We start from the raw sequence: 15,839 nt of genomic DNA, 5'->3' as shown, positions 1-15,839 counted from the left end.
TGCAATCTGGCCTTCATTTTATTGGTGGGCTGGGATTGCAGCGCAAAATAATTGAAATAAATTTTGTCCTTTACCGCAGAGAAGGTACAAGTCATCGAGTTGTGTTGTACTAAGCATAAGCATCATTGGTATTTCTATTTAAATGAGTTTTTCTTATGCTAAATTATGGTAGTAACCAATTATGTTTGATTTGGAGAGTTTGACAAAACCTAATTCCATTCATTATATGACAATAAAGGAAGCACATTTATTAGATTACATGTGTATAGTTATGTAGTGGTAGCAATTTAAATAATGAAAATAAACATAAAATGTGCACTACAAAGGATAATATTGAGAATCGGCTCAAAAAATTACCAGAAATTTTAGAGTATTCTTGCACAAAAACATGGGCTGAATTGTAATGATGTAACATCACAGGCACTGTTCACACAGACATTTATTAGGAAATCATTAGGATTTTCATGATAAATTGAACTTTTCTTTTAAAAATTTGTTTAAAATGTGTTATTATACAATGTCATGGGCCTCTTTGCATTAACCAGACACCATTAAATTTATTATTAGGAATGTAAATAGCATGTTAAGAAATTCCCCGTGAAGAAGTATTCCTGCTTAATAAGTTTGAAAAAAAAAATGCATAGGTTGCAATACCAATTTGTCCCTTTTAAGATGCTTTCAGTTTTGAAATTTATCATTGGCTTCAGAAACCTTTTTTCTTTCCTGTTTGCAAGTTAATTTAAAAATAAATAATGTAACAACTTAGTGTCTACATGTTTAAAAATCTCACATACATGTCATAATAATTGACCTGAAACAAGTTAAAAATAATTGTTTTTTTTCTTCTTTTCTTTTTTTTCAGCAAAAATCTCCAAGAACATCTGCATAGAGAGTCAGTTAAAAATTTCATGTATTGTATATTATATATATATATATATATATATATATATATATATATATATATATATATATCGTTTTTTTTATTAAAGTCTACTTCTCAGACTACGTTGTTATTTGTTATTGAAAATACCCCTTTGCATCTTTGTCTCTATTGTTAAGTATTCAAATGGAAAGAACCTGGTTTGACCTGGTGTGGCTTTCTGATTATGGTTATACGTGGTTCTTAACTTACTTCAGGTGCATTCTTGGCTGCTTTCATAACATAGATCATAGAAGTTACAATCCAAAACCCTATTGTCTGTTTGAATAAGTTTCTCTATTTCTAATGACTTCATTGTTGACGAGTTAGACCAAACTAGTTACCTTCTATTTTGTACAAAGTATAACTCACCATGCATATTATTTTAAAATTTTCTATTGCATATTACAAAATTATTTATATTATTTTTTTACAATAAATTTGTGATCTCATTTGAATATAGGTTGCGTGGAAGTACTGTTGTGTTAATATTATTTTGTGCATTTACTTTGAAAATTTGGATTTTAGAGCCCCTATACACTATTGCCATATTTTATTTGTTGTTTTATCCTTATTTAGTCAATTTGGTAGTATTAAAATACAAATATAAAACCTAGCTTAATCCACGAACTTTAGGTAGATTAACATGCTATTTATAGAAAAAAATTAAGGACACCAGATTTTTTATAGACTGTCACTATTGTATCTTCAGCAAGTCACTGGCATCTCAATGTTAGGGAAGCTGGATCAATTTGAGCTCTTGTCTGATACAATAAGTCTTTCAATTAGGGAAAGTGACATTGCAATGTTAAAGAGTATTTCTCATTGCACATTTATTTCATTCCCATTTATATTCCACTACTACACCACCATCTCACTTCATTTAGGCTGGTCAGACAAGTTTTTCATTTAGTGAGGACAGCCGATTCCAGTCCAGTCTCATTTATGTTGAGCTTGTGTGAAATGGAAAACAATATGTTGATTATAAAGCTATATGATGAATTTGTATTAAGACTGCATTGTTTCATATTTAGACCCAGTGGCGTAGCGTGTGTGGGGCGGAGGGGGCGGCCCGCCCCGGGCGGCAGCCCGCGGGGGCGGGTCGCCGGTGAAGCGGGTTGAGATCTGATCTATGATTCATTCATTACATGTGTCAGACACACTAAAATGTTCCATTTTTATCAAAAATTTTGCGCACCAACTATTTTTTAATATTTATTTTTAAAAAAAACTGCGAAATCACTGACAGAGCTCTTTATAACGTTTGTTTGTTTACATACGAACGGCAACATCGCATCACGCCGCGCCGCCCGGCGCGCGCGAGCCGAGTTGAGTGGCACTCATTATGTTAATTACTCATACAAAATCTTTTGTTTCACGCGTCGGCTCGTGTCGATGCCTCTCTTTCGCACTCATTGAATTTAGTATGGGGGGCGGCAAAATGGGTCTCCAGCCCCAGGCGCCGAGATGGCACGCTACGCCACTGTTTAGACCCTCTGTAAATTAGTATATGTGTGTTTAAGAAGAAAAAGACATTAATTATAACATAAAATTGTTACATGTCTTTTAAGGGTTTTCAAGCACACATTTTTTTCTTGCAAATGTCCAAATCACAAGCACCAGCCATATATACTATAGCATTAAATAAGGAGAAATGTACATCACATGAGCTTACTACTCATTAGAAGAATTCTTTGATAAATAGTATTTTATTTTATTTTTGTATCATGTAAATATGTATTTCTGTATTGTTGTATTTTAGTGATGTTTGCTATATGTAATGTGTTTTTATAAATTGTTTATTTGTCTATGATCATATTTGTAACATATATATATATATGTTTCATTGTTGTTTTTTAATGATGTTTGTTATATATATTGTGCTTTTAAACTGACAACTTCTATCTGTTTGAATTTGTTTAAATATGTATTTGTTTTCATATGTAATACTTATGTAGTATTTTATTGCGGTTCTCTAATGATATATGTATGTGAAATGTGGTTCTGCAAATTGACAACTTCTTCCCATCTGCTTGGGTTGTATAGAAGGCCATAATAAATAAATAAATAAATAAATACAAGCACAGGTCAAGTCTCATGGCTGTTCATTATGTTAATACCGGTTTCCTCTGCAACATACAAGTAGGAATTTTCTATTATAATATGTTAGTGTATTGTATATAGGTATATTAAGTTTTTTTGTTTCTATAACATTTGTTTGAGGTTGAATCCAATTTTTTTCTTGTGTGTATCAAGTATTTTAAGTTAATGTAATACCACATGATATTCTAGACCACTGATACCGTACACAATAACAGTGTCGTGATTTTTGAGAATGTCAACATCTGAAATGCAATAGAAAACCACACCCAAATTCTCAAGACATTGTTCAAATACAGATAAAGACATTGATGGACAAGTGCTCATTTATGATACTCAAAAACAAACTTGAAGTGGCCATAACACATTGGGTTGTGAAAATTGTATTTTAAAATGCTCAGTAATCATGTCTCCTATGCAAGTGGGGTTTGGTTGTTATGGATCAAGTAAATATTAGCATACTTTCTGTGCTGAGCATAAGGAGATCACATCCAGATAGCTTGGGGAGCCTCAATTTAATTTATTCATTACAAGATGACATTGTCATTGTATTTAATAATGGAACCTTTGTGCATTAGCTTGTCCCTTTTTCCCCATGTACTGATGTAGATGCATGCCTGCCTGCCACTATATCACATTAAAATTCCCCATTAAAATAAAATGCAATGGACAGGAACCATGGACTCCAGTGCTGGGCTTCCTATGACATTCATGTAAGTTTCATTCACTTTGCAAGCATACTGAAGACTTATTTAAATTTTACTTTCGTGACCATAATTTGTTTTAGAATAATAAAATAGTTTGTAAAATTAATGTTAGGCAAGTCTGGTACGCTGACCTGGGAAAACATCTGATGTCTTATCAGATTAATTAAATTATTTCTTTAACTTGGTTCATATATATATATATATATATATATATATATAAAGAGAATATGGTTTCATTAATTTACATGAATTGTTGGATTTTGTCGGCAGGCCTTTTTAATCTTACCTATGATAGAAATTATAAGCAAATTTTAAATTGGTTTTTCAGCAATTGTACAAGCCAAATTATTAAGTAATAAATATAATCAATTATTAAATTAAAAACGACAAAAATTTACATTCTATGCCCTACCAGAGCACATCTTTAAAATAATCTCAAACAAAATATTACAATACCTATTTTTTTATATAATCAAAAAATGACACATTACTAAGGACAAGCAAAACTTGACGAAAACAAGAAGAAACGAACAATATCATATCAATCCACCGATTAACACTTTCTAAGGGAGTGGTCAAGGGGCATTATGCACAAAGTGATCAAGAGGAAGTGTACGAGGGCATGCTGTGATGAATTGGAACACAGTAACTGCACTTTACTGCAACTAGCTGACCAATACAGCTGTAACATTATGGACTCTATTAAAGTGCAATACTCTTTTAAATTATAAATATACCCTCAGTCATCCTAATTTCCAGAGGTATTTTAGGTCACATGATACATTTTATACGTATTTCAGAACATTTATGGAAATACTTCGGTTAAATGATTCAGAAATATTGATGGGACATTAGTGGAAACATTTCAGAAACGTTACCATTTGATGTTGCAGGGAGGTTTCATTGAAATATTTCACAGGGCGGACATTTTGACGTTTCTGAAATATATCCGAGATGTTTCAGGTAGGTTGCGAAATGTTTCAAAAATGTTACGATGTTTCAAAAGTTATATTTCTGAAACATATCTGTAAAATTTTGTGCTGTATGGGTGGTAAAACCTGAGTATTTGGCCGCAGTAATAGCCAAGTTTGTATATATTTTAAATTCATCTAGTGTATTATATAATTACGCTGTGGTTTATTTATGTAAATCCCGACCATGATATGATATATATTTCATTTTTTTTAAAATTAAATTATTTTTTTGTACCTGTGAAAATCAACCTCACTGGTTGCTATGTGTTAGTAACGTTTCGGTGCACCGTGGAAGCGGCAGACGGATAGTGAAACACAAATATCTTGCGGTTCCATGATCCGGTGCTAGATTTTACGTTTCATTGTAATTCAGGAACGGGCCTATAAGGCCCGGGAACAATAAACATAGTATTAACGCATCGACATTTACAGCATAAGCATACATAGCATAAAACTACCACAGCGGTCTGGCTACAAAGAAGATAAACTTTACCCCCTTCCTTTGTTTATTTGATTGTTTTACCCTTCGAAAAATTAATGTTGATGTAGTTAGCAGTGTGTTACTATAAGGACAAGTATTAGTATTAACAGAATAAAATAAATATTAGCACAGGAGTTGCAAAATAAAATGCCGAGGTAAATTTGTTCTCCGGAAATTGAATACATAGTGATGTTTATAGCGTAACTACAACGCGCGAACATTATGAAATAAAACATACGTCACAATCTAATCAACACGCACATTTTGTTATTTATTAGTAAAGTTTTCAAATAATGACGGCGTAGAAGGACGTAGAGAGCCAGGGCCGGTGCAAAGTAAATTGGTGCCCTAGGCGAAAAACCTTTTTGCCCTACCCCTACCCCCCCCCCCCCAGGCCGGACACCCTAAAAATTTTTCCTTGCCTCAAAATACATCACGTAAGCCTAAGATTTTGTCAACAATCAAATGTAAGCAGGCTTGTGATTTTTTTTTTTTACTTTTTTACTTATTACAAATCATAAACAGGTCACCGTGGACTTTAAATAATTACTTATATCAATATAAACATTCCAAACTGTTACAAAAATCCATTTTCATTTAGTTTCAATAATCGTCAAACATATTGTATCAGCTGTTATGTGTCATGCTACGCCGCCCCCAGCTACTTGGCGCCCTAGGCGGTTGCCTAGTTCGCCTATATGGACGTGCCGGCCCTGTAGAGAGCTTACGATTGGCCGAAAACACATCATGGTTTAAGTAAAATTATGGGATTAATGAAAAGCACTAGTTTGTATGTCATTATGTAATGTAAATATTTATATTTTTAACTCTGTTATAGCTTCTGGTCGGAGAACTAAAGGTACAAATTTTGATTTTCGGCTGAGTCGGGAATTTCTTTACGTTGCGAATGCGATTTCCTTTCAAGGAAAGCAACGGTAAACCATCGCACAAACAACCTGCTACGAAAAACTCAAGTACTACACCGTGGCTTCCCACCGCGACATTACTTGGGATAATCTGCCATCCCCCGGCCTCTGTGGAGGGCCCAGGAGGTACCTGACGGACGCTACGGGCGTCGCGATGCTGCTGTTGTCCGGGGGGGAGGGGGGGGGGGCAGGCTAGTGGGACAATAGGCCGTTGGATCGCCGGTACGCTGCTACAGGGGCGTAGCCGAGTTTGGGGGGGGGGGGGGTTAGGGGTTCTAAACCCCCCCCCCCCTTTTTAGACTCCATTTTTTTTCTTATCTTAAAGCAGGCTAGCTAAAAGCCTGGGTGTCTTGCTGCTATCACCGGCCACTGCACTGGAGGGGAAGAGTAAGCGAGACCTACCGATTCTCCTTCCCTTCCCCTACCCCTGTCGCGAGCAGAAGCTATAAAGTTGTGACGCCGTGACGGGTCCCAAGCTTTCAAATATCTTACACCTACTGCACTCAACCAGCGCGGTAATTATAAGCAGGTGGTGACTAGCTAATTGTTTCCTGGAATAGGCCAGTTGTGCTGAAACCCAATCATTGTTATTCCTTTTTTTTTGTATTGTCGAGCTGCGAGCATGATTATGATTTTGAGTGGACGTGGACAGGGCACTTGGATTGATTAAAATATCTTTAATTAATTTCTTACTTCATTACTCAAACAATTTTTTTATTAAAAAATTAATAATATTTTTACCATTACAATATTTAAAGTTAAGTACTGAAAACTGCTCAAATAGCACTATTTTACACCTTCAAATCCAAATTTTTCTTGGGGACGACCCCCGGACCCACCGCTTTAATAGAGGGGGGGGGGACATGCTCCTTAACCCCCCCCCCCATACACAAATCCTGGCTACGCTACTGCTGGCTGCCCCCACGTGCCCCGCCAGGTACGCGGCTTGAAGTCTACCCTGAAATCCCCTGAGGTCGCTAGGCCGTGTGGAGGACGGGGTGGTGCGAAATAATCGTAAGAGACACCGGTTATGTTGATTTGCGTTTAATTAACGGACTTCTCCGGTGGTACGCATGGGTAGGCTCTGTACTCCCTATGCGTACTCTACGCGGTGGCAGAACCGCTACAATCACTATGCGAATGCGCTATGCGGCATCTGAGCCGTTGTACAGTTACATGAACATACGCTGATTACAGAACAAACACGATACAAATATAACACAATGAATTTGCTGCGGCAGTCTCGCGGGCCGCGGTTACAAGTGTTCTGGAGACGGCCAGTACCGAAAGTTAACTCAGTGAGCGTGACCTTAAATTACACCTTACACTTACTTGTGGTTGCAGCCGGCAGGCGAATGCGCGGCGGTCTAGCGAAAGCGTGTTGGCTGGAGTCGGCCAGTGCCGTAAGTGGCGTGGTCCGCGACGCGGTGCAAAACCACTAACGAAGGCGGTCGGGTTAAGCCCGGGTCCGCGAAATACACGCCGAGTCGACATGAGCAGCAATGAAGTAAAAAGAAAAGGTTTATATATTAGAGTGACTACAGACTGAACGATCAGTGAAACAAAGTGGAGGGAAACTTTCACCTCCATTGTGAGCCGGCGCCAAAAACTTACATTAACTTAAATTTCTCTATTATAAACTAAAAACATGTTCCAGGTGCCCAATTAAAAGGTAGCACCTGGTAATTGGGTGCTTAAGGCTTAACAATTGTTTTAGAGTATTTAATTATTTGAATTGTGGCATCAAGTTGGCAACTGTAATTTTACTAACATATTGTCGCCCTGTGAACTGTATTAGTGGGATTTATCCTAATCCGACTTGATCATTGTCACGGGCACTTTAATTAAGGTCAGTGGCCGCGGTCAATGTTAATAAGGTTTGTTGTCTGCTCCGTGCGTGCGGTACTCGCACGGAGTGGCTACGACGCACTTGTTTAATGTATGGGAATTAGAAATTTTGTCCTAATGTCTGGTTCCTTAATTGTTTTATGGGTTCGAGCCCCTGGGGTTCCATGCCCTTATGTTTCTTTATGTTTATTGGGGTCATGCCCGAGGCGCTCGCCTGACTCATTCCCGCTGGGCTGGGGGTGCGCTCCGAAAATGAGATCAGGTTCCTACTAACAGTGCTGAGCACGGGCTTAGAGGCCATGGTCGGATCGACGTCAAATCGTGCTCAGACACTAAATATAAAGAAATCATCATCAATGTGATTATGCATGCAAATATTCAGAATTGCATATGTATCACTGCAGGAAACATTTGCAGCGTCAACAGTCAATATTTTTGTAACAGTTTCTATACAGATAGAGGTCTGAAATTTCAGCTATACGAGCCGAGCAGATTACGATTACCAGCCAGGTGCAAAGACGGAACTATCATGCCAAAGAGCAAACTAATTATGATTCTTGATAAGAGAATCATTACATGGAACTGATTCAAATGAATCTATTCGGTAAAAAAAATCGTTCTACCCCTCACTAGTGGCTCGAAAGTACGTCAAGGAAAGCTTTAGCAAAATCTTGAAAAACATTCAGGAATTAATCTCAGTTTCGTTAAATTGTTCGTTGCCTGCTAATTATCAAATTCACTTTGATACTGCGGCGAGAATTTACATTTATATTTCTTTATTTTTAGATCACCCTCCACTAATAATTGCCATTACCACAATAGCTGTATGCGCAACAGAAAACGTGTGTGGATTTCATTTCTGACTTTAGTTTTACCTGACAAAAATTGAAGGGCAGCAAAATATTTGAAACCATAATATAAAGTTTGATAAAATCGCACTATAAAATTTACAGGCTTTGTGGAAAAGCTACAGACTTTCTGCAGGAAATCATAAGAAATTGATACCTACAGCTAAGCAAAGAATTTCGAGTCATGTTCGTAACATATTTTTATAATGTGAATGAAGTAACAGCTAGATTACTGTATGAGAGATAATACACAAGAGCGCAAAATGTTCTTTGTTCAATAGAATCAATGAAATATCACTGCTCAAAAGTCTCAGCACATTAGAACAAAATACTTTTTAGAATAATATACGCCATTTAATGCTAGTACACATACATACACATAGGGCCGGTTTTATGACCCCCGGCTAAAGTTCCGGCTAAAATTTAACCGCAGGCTAGCTCTTATTTCGGTTTTATGACTCCCTTCCAGTTAGGGCCGGTTTTATGACCCCCGGCTAAAGTTCCGGCTAAAATTTAACCGCAGGCTAGCTCTTATTTCGGTTTTATGACTCCCTGTTAACGTCTACCTTCCAGTTAAAGTTCCGGCTAACCTAGCGGATGGATGAACCGGCCGCTAGCTGCTTAACCGGAGGCTTAAGCAACAGAAAATAAAATGGCGATGTATCAGGCGAGGTTAGTTGTTGATAGTGATGATGACTATTTGAGGAATTCTATTGAATATTTACAGGATGCGATGGAATAATTTATTACTAAATATAAAATGCTTCGCCGTATTCGTCAAAAATTATTAAAAATTACATGTCATGAAAGTGTAGTCACGCTTTTCTATTCTCGTCGAGTCGTGTATTATTATTTGACTTTAATTGATCACGAAGTACATAAACGTATGCAATGTATATAAACTTAAATATTCCTGCTTAAGAATATGTGTAAATAAGTAAATTTTAAAATTGAAAAACGAGGGTTATTATTACCTATAAAATGCGTGTTTTCGTGGAAGTTGTATCTGTGCATTTATTATTTATCGTAATACAGTGGACATATGCCGGGAATGAAATGCACTTCATACGACTTCATACGTGGTTATAGTTCAATGAATTCAATTGAATGTGAAAATAAATGTTACCCAATTATCCCTTCCCTATCTTACAAACCTTTAGGTACTTATTATCTACCTGCCACGCAAGTGCAAAACGAAAACAGCACTGGAATTATTCTGTTTCCCGTATCCAAGTTTATCCCTTGATCCTACCTGCATGACCCTTTATATGTTGGTCTTGTTTTACATTAGACTTGCTGTTTTAATTTAGAATGTTGAAAAATCATGTACATAACTCAAAATACCTAACATATCACGATACAAACAAATTATGTCAGGTCTTGTAAAAATGTATTTCTTTCGTATACATTTTACAATAATAATTATTTCCCCAGTGAATATGTCTAGGATCCCTCGACCTACTAAATTAAAACAGCAAGCATCCTATACCACAAACTAATTCCATCAGGATCGGATTAATTTGGATACGTGATACGAATCTATTAGTACAAAAATGAAACCTACACCAGTGAAATGAAAATCGACAAGTATTTTCCCGAAACAGGGTCTATATTATTTGATTATGAAATAAATGTATGAAAGAAATAAGTGTTCTCCAGCAAAAATGTCATCCCTATTTATTTGTTTGTATAGAATCACTTCGTTAGTTTTGGCTTAATATATAACCTAACGAAATCATGAGTTTCAATACAAGAGTAATGTTGAAAACACACGGTTTTGAATCGTAAATTGTAATTTTATGGTTTAATACAAAGAAGGTTTGACGTCGAAGTAAGCCTACGATTCACACATCCTTCTCGACATACCCGAATACTCACGTTGGCAAGCCTTCTTTTCTTAAAATTAGCAAGAAGTAATTAAAAATACTTTAAAACACTGTGGATGGTTGGTTATATTAGGTAAGTATAGCTACATTAAAAAAACTGTAAAATCATTTTATGGTTGCTTAGCAAATAACTTTTTAATATGTAGCTATCCAGCACTAGGAAACCGTTTATATGATTTCACAGTATTTTTAATGTAGCTATCCTAACCAAATCAACCATCCACAATGTTTTGAAGTATTTATAATGTAGCTAACAGCTGTAATGTAATGTAGCTGACCATTAGTTTTCATGAGTTGCATATTTATTTACAATAAACAAAAAAAAACCGAAGATGCACGATCGGGCGGTTGCCTCTCGTCTGTTGAAAGAAGGCTTGCCAACGTGAGTATTCGGGTATGTCCAGAAGGATGAGTGAATCGTAGGCTTCCCACGTTGACCATTGTTGCTTGTTTACAAGTATGATTTTTTTTTTTTTTCGCGACGTAGTTGAACGACTACATCACGTAAAAAGAAAATTACGTGAGTTCCTACTGTTCATCCTTTTTCCCGGTTTGTTAGGTCAGGTCAGCTACATTATAAATACTTTAAAACTAAACAACCATTAAAATTAATTTTTATTATAATAATGTCCGTTTAGTTTCAAAGTATTTATACTGTAGCTGACCTGACCTAATCTACCTTTGTCCCGTTTTGTTAGGTCAGGTCAGTTACATTATAAATACTTAAAACTATACAAGTAAAATTAATTGATATTATTTTTAATTTCCGTTTATTTTGAAGTATTTATCATGTAACTAACCTTACCTAATGGAAAATTTCTGTTATTTAGGCATTCACGCACACACGGCAAAATATAAAATGGCTTCTGTTGAATGATTACATAGGGCTTGTATTGCAAAAAAAGAACGGCGATATCTCCAAAAGTAATTGGAATTTTTAATCTCCGCAGGCGGTTTTGAAAAGAGGACGTAAAAGAGCATATAATGAAAGTTATTTCATATTTGTACGATTTTTTTTGGCGCTAATCCGTACAATACATATTTACCCACACCCATTATTACCCCACACGCTTCGTCAGGTTCCGGTTAGCCAACCGCAGGCTAAGTATGGGTCATAATACACCCCTCGTTCGTTAACCGGAGGCTAGCCTAACCTGATGGCTAGCTAACCTGGAGATTTAGCCGGAGGTCATAATACCGGCCCATTGTATATATATACATCTCTCCGTCTATCCATCCATCATAAAATTTAAATGTAGAAAGATACATAAGCCTGTTATTATGCACACAACAAAAGTATAATGGTAGACAATGCTTTTTGCGTTCTCGTCATCCTATATACCACTGATATAAGAATGTACTTACTTACCCAATTGTCAATAAAAAGAAACGCACAGCAAAACCACAACGTACACGAACAGTATACGAGCACTATTTACTGAGAACAGCGGGTTGTAACTTAAAAGGTTGCTTGTGCCCAAGTAGTGATAATAATTCGCACGATAGATAGCACTTGAAGAACGAACTTTATCCTTTTTAAAATTCTCAGAAAGCGGGAGTGTTCATTATCAAACTCCAACTGATGTGATTTCTGAGGTTGTGAATCCCGCAATTGATAACAAAAAAGCTTTAGTTAAGGAAATCCCGTATGCAATAGACCAACAGGGCTACCAACATACTAGGTGCTACAGTTAAGGTGGGTTTACGATTGAAAATTAAGAATTAAGACTTAAGACATAGTCGTGTACTTACGATATGACTCTATGTAAACTAGTGGAATGGTTTATGATTGTCGTGTGTGAATTTTGACGGGTCGTGTGCGAACCATATGATGACTTAAGACTTAACAGAAATGGTTATATTTTATATTTTTCGTTAAGACTTAAGGGAAGCGACCAATCACAACAAACCGGAACCTTTAAACCGGAAGTTTGTCTTATTATTGGACCGAGCGAGGCAGTATTTTGGGTTAGAATTCGTATATTTGTCATTTGTAATCATCATCCATTTCGAAAAATAGATATCCCATTTGTCAATAACCTATTTCAAACCTGCTTCTCCGTTTCGAACAATGGCCGACCATGTGTTTTGTGCTGTCATTGGTTAGAATTAACGACTTCTATGTCAATCATAAACTGGAAAATGTAGTTTTGACTTAATCGTGTGCTCGATGTTAAGTTATAATTCTTAAGGAAATCAATCGTAAACCCAGCTTCAATTCACTGCATTGACACCACTAATTTTCATTATTTAACAACTTGTGCTGTTACTATTTTCAGAATGCACAGAAAGTTGACGTCGACGATGCGGACGGGGACGAAGACCCACCCAACACCGTGGCCGACGTCCAGGACCGGGTACGTCGAGCACAGGAAACGTCAATAGACGCGGCAAAACGCCGCCAGCAAGCGACCGCCGGACATGAGGCGTGGCGCATGCGAGATGGCCTGATTCAGACTCACACGCCCGGATACCAGGAGGACTGGAGGACCTACGTCCCAACGGAAGCCCGAGAAGCGGTCCTTCGGTTCTTCCACGACCACGACCTCGCTGGACACCCGGGGACCGATCAGACACGACGAGAAGTCACCCGACACTACCACTGGCCCCGCATCACGTACGACGTACGTACGTACGTGCGCGAATGCGAGATCTGTCAGGCGAGGAAAGCGAGGCGGCGTGACGGCGAGGAGCAACAACAACCCAGGGAACCCACCACCGCCTTCCAAACGATAGCCTTGGACGTGATGGGCCCCTACCCCTGCATGCCGCGTGGTAAACGCTTCCTCCTCGTCGTAACGGACCTCTTCACGCGGTGGACAGAGGCGTATCCATGCGGGAACGTGCGCACAACTACCATCATCAGCCTGCTGACCAGGGAATTCCTGTCACGTTGGGGATACCCCCAGTCGGTGTTGACGGACAACGCCAGTCAGTTCCTGGGGCGACATTGGAAGGGCTGGTGCGACGAACACCAGATCGAGCACCACACGACGCCCGCCTACCATCCGAGAGCGAACCCGACAGAGCGCCGAAACCAGGAACTGAAGGCACAGCTCCGGATCCGGCTGGGGGCGGACCACACGCAGTGGGATCTACACGTGGCTGACGCCCTCTTCTGTGTACAGCGCTGCACCAACGCCGCAACCGGCCGCACACCGGCCGAGATGATACAGGGCCACAACCTGCCCTTACCGGGAGAATGGGCCACACACGGCACTCCACACCCCGACGAGACGACGGAGGAACGCGACCAACGACGGGTGACTCTGCACGACGAGGCAAGACGCAGGCAGGAGAGATACGCCAACCGGATCACCCCAACCACAGATCATCCTCCACCCGCCGTGCAGGTCGGCGATCAGGTGTTCGCGCGAATACACCCCCTTTCAGCCGCACCCCGCAACTATTGCGCGGGACTGGCCCCGCGCTGGGGCGGGCCATACACGGTACGGCGACGACTAGGCAGGACGACGTACTTAGTCCGCACAGAGGGACGGCGGCTGAAGAAAGTACACAGGGACGACATCCGACTCACCGCCCTACCTGGGGAGAGGAACCCAGACGGAGACGCAGGACCCCCCACTCCGGACGAAAACGGACGCCGTACGCCGGAGAGCGACGCCGTCCACGAAGAAGACGACTTGCCAGAAGCGACCCCCGCTAGAAGCCGACCCGAACCACACCCATACCGCACCCTGGTGTTCACGAACACCACGTCCAACAGGCCCCGAGACGAACCCGCGGACACGCCCGGGACATCGCCCGCGGAGACCGCATCGGACGACGAGGCGAGGCCACGACCATGGCGGTGGCGGCGCCCGCCCACGTACCTCGACGATTACGCCCTTAGCATGACCACGGGGGACAACGGGGGCGACCCCACCCACGACGTGCCAGACGAACCAGAAGAGGTCCACGAGGACGCACCGGAAACGGCAGTGGTACCCTGGGAGGGGAGCGGGGTGTACGAGAGCCCCCCACCGCAATACTACCCACGGGGCGATGAAGCAGAGACCGGAGATCGCCGAGCTGTCGCACAGCATAGGTCAATCCGACGCGGGCAACGACGACGGGCCAACGCCGATCGTCACGCAACCCGGAGAGACCGACCCGGAGATCGCCGCCTCAGCATCAGCCGCCTCAGCATCAGCCGCCATACCCGAACGGGAACGGAGTCCGTACCAGTCCACGAACTGTCAACCGCCGCCGAAGGAGGACCTCCACGGACCGGGACATCGACCGGGGACAAGCGAACCCGCCAGCGAGCCCGCGGAACGACCCCGACGGGCCCACAGACCTCCAGTTCACCTAGCCGACTACGACCTGGGACCAGAGCGCAGAGCCTGTCAGCCGCAAGGCCACCTCGACGAGTCGACCCCCGGATGTTCTGCGTGGGACGACCCGGGACAGGTGCTCGGGCCCTACCAACTGCGGCCACCGCGAGCACCACCCGGGTGGAGCTGTTGCCTGAGCTAGGAGGCGCCATGACGCCGCCCCCGGCACGCCTGCCACGACGGCAACCGGGGCGGCGCGCACGCTGGCCCAGTCAGCCACGATCACCAGGTCCAGTGCGCTGGCCCTACCAGCCGCTGACCCCACACCGGCACCACGACACCGCCCCCGGCACACCTGCAACGACGGCAACTGGGGCGGCGCGCACGCTGGCCCAGTCAGCCACGATCACCGGGTCCGGTACGCGGAGCCGACCAGCTGCTGAGCCGCGAACCACGCCGGGATGGAGCGGCCGGAGCTAGGGGTGGCCCCATGTTAGCGGGACCATAAGCGGCGCAAGGTCGGGCTTCGCGGGGGGGGGGGGGGGGGCGTTTGACGTCGTCCGGCCGACGACCCCCCCAGAGCCCGACCTGCACCCGCCAGTATACGCTCCCGCTAACGGAACACACCCCTGGCCATGACCCACCCGAGTCAGGCGAGCCGAACAGCGATTAAAGGCAAACCCGCGAAAACCTGAGTAGACAAGAGAAGAACCGTACCCATTCCTCCTGGAACATTAAATTAGGATTTTAGCGACAATAAAGTCTCTTCCAGTCACACCCATTTAGAGTCTAGCGTAATGAGGTCAAACCTGGCGCAAGAGAGGCCGAGCCTCCCTCGGACGCCATGCCAGTTCGGCAGTTCAGCACAGCTCA

General features: G+C 41.5%; 1 protein-coding gene across 2 annotated transcripts in view; it reads right to left on the bottom strand.

The window, feature by feature from the left end:
- The window catches only part of LOC134530218 (uncharacterized), a 52,205-nt gene extending 39,858 nt beyond the window's left edge, over positions 1-12,347 (bottom strand). The window contains exon 1 of one of the 2 annotated variants that reach the window (XM_063364889.1): positions 12,055-12,347. The gene's annotated coding sequence lies outside the window, so the exon portion shown is untranslated. The remainder of the gene's footprint in view (positions 1-12,054) is intronic. The other variant, XM_063364888.1, reaches the window with a different exon arrangement.
- Between the last annotated feature and the right edge of the window lie 3,492 nt (positions 12,348-15,839).

The sequence above is a fragment of the Bacillus rossius genome, chromosome 3, assembly GCF_032445375.1.
Source record: "Bacillus rossius redtenbacheri isolate Brsri chromosome 3, Brsri_v3, whole genome shotgun sequence".
Lineage (NCBI taxonomy): Eukaryota > Metazoa > Arthropoda > Insecta > Phasmatodea > Bacillidae > Bacillus > Bacillus rossius.
The sequence above is the reverse complement of the archived record's forward strand: the minus strand, read 5'-3'. Positions and strand labels throughout refer to the sequence as shown.